Raw genomic sequence first — 6,466 nt, 5'->3', positions numbered from 1 at the left:
TTAACATCCACTGCAGCTTACAGAGTAGGTATGGTTAGAACAGACTGAACAAGAATTGCAACAGAAGTGGAAGTGTGTTACTAGCTTTCCTTTTGGACCAGTCTGTTTAATACACACCTATCTCGCTCGAGACTCGCTTTAATGACATATTTATGAAATGTATGGGGTTATCGTTCAGGGGAGCAACTGCTGAGGTAGAGTTGCTTAAATGTATCCCGTCGATGAATGGCTATACTCATGGACCGAACATTACCTCGCTTTTGGGAGGTCATATTGAATTAGTCTTGGGGACTTTAATGCTCATCATGAGTCGTGTCATCCGGTCGTTTTGCATTGGACAAGGGGATGCCCCTACAATCGTGTTATCTGGTCTGATAAATAATGTCACCAGTCACCCAGCGTTTCTCTTGGGATGGACCATCTCCCTATAATTGTCTCCAACACCAGAGGGCCCGCTTTTAATATCTCTGAACACCGCGCTTTCATCATTCATGGGAAAGGTAATTGGCCTAAATTTAGAGAGTTCGCAAACCACCTCTTCAGTGAACTTTCTCCTGATGTAAGAGCAAATTTCCCAGCATATGCGGTGGGACTTGCAAATTGTCGTTATGATCCCCAGAGCAAGGAAACTAACTCTGGAAGTTATTAAGCTGGTCGGTGGGCGCGACCGCAACAAGTGGCTAGATTACACTGTGCAACATTTTTAAGGTGATCTTGTGCAAACAATTCGAACTCAAGATTTTATGAAAGTACAGACCCAAACGACAAGAAACCCTAGTTTGGTTTTGTTGTGTCAGATCCAGCTCGGCTTTTATGGCTCCATCTAAACATGGTTAAATATTGAGTTTTTAAAGAAATTCGGGGCTATTTCTCTGAAACCAATGCGAGTCTTCTTCTGACCTTTGAAGCAAATTTGTAGATAAGGACAAGGATAACATATTTGGAGAATTAATGAACTCGAAAAACTACATTTATTGCCTCAAATTTCAAAATATATGCAAAAATTACACAATTTTTATACATTTCGCACCGTATCTCCAAAACCGTTAATTTTTTCTGAATATTTTCTTCTGGAAAAATATTCCCTGGAATGTTATACACAACCCTTCAGAACATGACATTGCTGTAAAATGCCTCTATGCCATTGTTTTCAGTACATTTTTCAACGACGATTTAATAAAAATGTCAATAATGTAGTGAAATCCGAAATGCGAGAAAAAACTGTTGGTGTGAACTGTGTTTGAAATACGTGTTGTAAAAGATATGATGCAAAATACGGCTGAAACAACATGAATTAAGCATTTTAGAGTTTCAGAATGTTCTAAAGAATTGTTGAGAACTTTATTTGGAAGATTTTTGCAAAAGGTTATTGGACCAGAATTTCAGCAATTATGTAAAATTTTCTATATTTTATAGATTTTGATGCCCTAGATGTAGTATTTCTTATATGGTCTGTTCAAAGGATAAGTTCTACTAGTTCAGGGCTACAATATTGCCTAAGACAGCAAGGCCAAATTCCTAATCGTTTCTGAGATAAAGGTCCGATAAATGCAAAAAAGTGTAATTTTAGCCCGGTTTAGATGCGGCCATAAAATACGAACTGGAACTGACAGGACAAAACCCAACTAGGGTTTTTGTAGTCTTAATATGTACTATCAAAAAATGCACACTAGAAGTTGTTTGCATTTTCAGTGTTGCATAGTGTTATCTGAAGAGCTACAACATTGGACCGGAATTAGTGTTTTGTGGGCAACAGTTAAGTCACACTCATGGCACAATTACCAAGGTAGTGGTATCACACCAACTGTTCGAATACGAAAAGTCAAATCCTTTTATAAAAAAATTATTTTTGTTGTAATTTCCCCACCAAAATAAAGAAAATATTTAAATAACATATTCAAAATTTCACGATACCACTACCTTGGTAGTTGTGCCATGGTCACTCTCGAATTTTGGATATAATAAAAAGATATGAGCTCAGCTGCTTTTGGCGACTTTACGCTGACAAATCCGAAGTTATTTTAGTCGACAATTTGTCGGCACAGGAGGGATAGGGCAGATTAGATCTTTTTCCGTCGAAGAGAAACTACCACACTTTACAATTGGTGATGTGGTAAATGCCATTAGGAGAGCTAAATCATCCAAAGCATTAGGCCTTGACGGTATCTCCATTGTATTACGGAAACAATATAGTTCATAGTTCACTGTCCTAGTTCAAAAACGACCGGAGTCAATTGAACTAGACAGTGGACTAGGTCGTCCAATTGAACTAGATCGGCAAAACTCTATCAACACATCGTCTGGAAAATAAGCAGGGGGTACCGCTATGCGAGGAAACGTGAATCGTATAGATCGATTTCGGTTTTGCCTTCAGCGGCATACAACTGCACTACGGTGCCTCGGTGAGCAGACTACCCTCCGGTTTAGTTTGAAACGTTGAATAGCCAATTATTTATGTGGACGCCAGGTGTACGTGGAATTCACGAAGAAGTTCCTGGGAGTTCTCTATTCATCCTTCGTTGGCAGAGCGTGAGCGCAAATAAAACTTATGTTAAAACATTTAACTTTTATCTGAACTGTAGCAAGACTTTAATTCACCGGAGTGTAGCTGGAGACCAGATGTTTAACTTCTTTTTAACTACAAATCCGTGACCAAACTAAACTCATACTTTGTTTCTAATTCAGAGCGTCACCTTTAGGCACTGTGGTAGGGATTTCCCAATCATTTCTTTTTCCTTTAAGGCAGCAACATCGGCCTTCTACTTTACAAGTACATCTGCCAGTGCGTAAACTCCAGTTTGAACTTGATGTCAACTTTAGAAGGGTTTGTTTTTATTTTTCTTTCTTTTTTACAGTGCGAAGTTTTTTGGAGGGATCGTCATGTCTGAGTCAATTTTGCTACGTATAACCGTTTATTCATCTTTCTATCTCAAAGTCGCAATAGTAAAACGATTGTCACGAATTTTAAAATGTGGCTTAGGTTGGGGCATTTAGAAAGTTGTATCCAGATTTCCAAAATAACGTCATGCGGAATAACATTGGATTATTGTATACAAAACTTTGTTTGAGTACCTCATTAAATGCTTGGCTAAGTTGTATCACTTTTCAATTCTGTTTTGCCTAACAGTCGAAAAAATGTTTATTACTTCAACATAAAAATGTATTTTCTTTGCATTTACGACCCAAAAAACGATTTCTTGAAAACAAAAAATTAAAGATATTTAACACATCATTAAATGATTTTACAACAAACGTAAATTTCCAATTTAATCAATTTTAATTCGTGTATTCCTCAAAAAAAGTTATGGAGACCTTTACGATTAAAACATGTGCCTCTCTTGTGTTTCTCATATTTATGGTTATTTTGAAATGGTCTACTCAAAACATGCCCAAATAAAAACACAATAAACGCTAAATCTGTCGATCGTTTTGTTTCTATTTCTATTCATAATCCCATTAAAGTGTCTTATTCATATGCAAATTTTTAGATTTGGTGATTTGAACAATAGATTAAAATAACTCTAAAAAAGTAGAAGCACAATTCAAATTTTTATGATCTTCCATAAAAATTATTGTTTATTGTCGTTTTATAAGAAAAGTGATACCGGATATTGAACATAACACGATTGGTAGGGATTTTGATACATTAGGGAGGTGCTGCTTTAAAACCATGGTATGTAACTATGTAAAACCATTTTTGTAACTAATAACAAACATGAACCTTAGCGGGGAAAAATTCGACGCCAGTATCATGTGGTGAATATTGTCCTGAAAACGAAAAGGTGTTTTTAGGTCGATTTGCTGAAAAAAGTTTACGCAACGAAAACGATTTTTAAAGGCCTTTTGATCATTTGTTTTCTTTATAAAACCTTTAATTTTTAGTTCCTTAATAGAGTTCCTTCTTCCCAAACAGTTCAAGGCCGACATGGTCCAACGAAACTTTTTCTTTCTCCGTACTTTTTATTCTTTCACCATTCCCTTTCACCTTACCAAATACTCTTTTATCCAAACAGCTTCCTTGTAGATAGTCTCGTGGTATCCTGACAAACATAAGATAGGGATTTCAATGTCTCATTTGGAAAGCTGGTGGCACATCGTTGCTGATGTGTGGGACGGCATCTTTGTACTTATAACAAAACGTCTTGCGTTATGTTCCCTAGATGCTGCATTGTCATACTCTAAACGACTATCTGCACTACTGTCTGATGAGCCGGTGCTACTTTTGGTGAGCTAGTAAACGTGTCCACGCGTCCATTGTCCTCTTTTCCAGTTGGTTTCCCGCTGCAGTAACCAATGCGAACTTTTCTCTCAACTTGCTGTTTATAGAGGATATTGTTACAGGAGTACGAGCGGAACTAGAAAAGTTTCCAGCCACACGCAGTGTTGCCAGATGCCATTTTACATTTCCATTGAATAGTTTGAAATTTTTTTCGCATAAACGTTCTCAATACTGTTTGTCGTACGACCTCGTGTTGACACCACAGCGTGTTGGAGGACCAAAAAATAGAAGACACGTGTCTCGCCGTTTTCCCTATCTCATCAACTTTCGCGGTTGTAGGCCTCCAAAGGTTTGAGGCTTTGAGTTTAAAAGGCGTCATTTTTCAAGACTATATCTTCCAAACCGTTAGGAATTTTGAATTTATCTCAGACAAAAATTGTCAAAAAAAATCTGCAGCTATCAAACCGGTCAAATTAGAAGCAAGCAACCAACTACAAAAATGTACATCAGATCCCAATAAACATCTTTCTAGAACATATGAACTCTGTATAGACGGTTCTTAAAGGTCAAAATAACAAAGCAAATGGGATTTTTATCCTGTTTTCTCTGGTTGTGACCCCCAGATAGTAAACCGTTCAATACTCAAGAAAACAACCAACTGCAATAATGTAGTAAAGACATCAATGAACAACTTTCTGGAACATGCGAAATGTCTATGAACTGCTCTGAAAGGTGAAAATAGCAAAAACCTTTTGAAAATATTCAATTTTTACACTTTTTTCTCCGATTCTGGTCCAAAGAACTACAAAAATGTACCTAAGATTTTAGTAAACAACTTCCTAGAACATATGAGGATTCTAGGAATGATTCTCATGGCTGAAATTCAAGAACAATTAAATTGTTTTTAACATTCCCCCTGCTCAGGTTTGGAATTAACAAACTGTGAAAAACTCAAGTAAATTTGAAAGGTTTGGTATTTACGAGCCTGAACAGGAAAGAATGATCTAAAATTATCGAATTTTGAGCTTGAAGAATCGTTCCTAGAATCTTCATATGTTCTAGAAAGTTGTTTATTGAAATCTTAGGTAAATTTTTGTAGTTGACGGCATGCTTAATTGTTGGGCGGTTGGGTATCTTTGGACCAGAATTGGAGAAAAGAGTGTAAAAATTGAATATTTTCAAAAGACATTTCGCATGTTCCAGAAAGTTGTTTAGTGATTCTTTTACATTATTGAAGTTGGTTGTTTTCTTGAATATTGAACGGTTTTTTATCTGTGGACCAGAACCAAAGAAAACAGGATAAAAATCCCATTTGCTTTGTTATTTTGACCTTTGAACTATACAGAGTTCATATGTTCTAGAAAGATGTTTATTGGGATCTGAGGAATATTTTTGTAGTTGGTTGTTTGCTTCAAATTTGATTCGTTTGATAGCTGCAGACCAAAACCCGAGAAAAAATTTTAAAAGAAATTTGACCTTGGCGATTTTTACCTTGCAGATGAAGTTTGATGGATTATATGTGTTCACAATTTTTGTTCCTTAAGAAAAGATCTACAACTTTGCCTCTGAGATAAATTCAAAATGACTAACGGTTTGGAAGATATAGTCTTGAAAAATGACCCCTATTTACATCAAAGCCTCATACCTTTGGAGGCCTACAACCGGAAAAGCGAATGTCGTGAGGGTGCTCCAAAAAACGGACGTTGTGACGGAAAAACAAGTATGAACGGCTTTAAGTTAGGCCGGGTCAAACTTGTTATACCCTCCACCACGAGTTGTATACCGTAATTCGGGAGGTACCGTTCGATTTATACCGACAAATCGCTGGATGAAAGTTTTTAGACTCAAAGAAGACTAAATACCAAACTTCCTATGTCTCGTTAAGATAATGTGGCTTAAACCTTCAAAATACCGAGAATCAGTCTATGGGGGATAAAGGAAGACGTGGACCTATACTGATAATTCTTTTCTGGATTATTTTATAACCCCATGGAAGACTAAATAACAAATTTCAGTCATTTCGGTGGGATATTGACGTCACAACCCACAAACCTTCAAAATACCGAAAATAGGGATCTAACGTTCTATTAAGGCAATATGAAGGCGTGGACCTATACATACGAATTTCAGGTGAAAAGTTTTGTTCCCCCAAGGGAGAATAAATACCAAATTTCAGCCATTTCGGTGGAATATTGAGGCCACAACCTTCAAAATATCGAAAATTGGGATGTACCGTTCTATAGGGCT

This window comes from Musca autumnalis, unplaced genomic scaffold, assembly GCF_047663935.1.
Source record: "Musca autumnalis isolate F117 unplaced genomic scaffold, ASM4766393v1 scaffold_4, whole genome shotgun sequence".
In the NCBI taxonomy this organism is placed as follows: Eukaryota; Metazoa; Arthropoda; class Insecta; order Diptera; family Muscidae; genus Musca; species Musca autumnalis.
Note: the sequence above shows the minus strand (reverse complement) of the source record.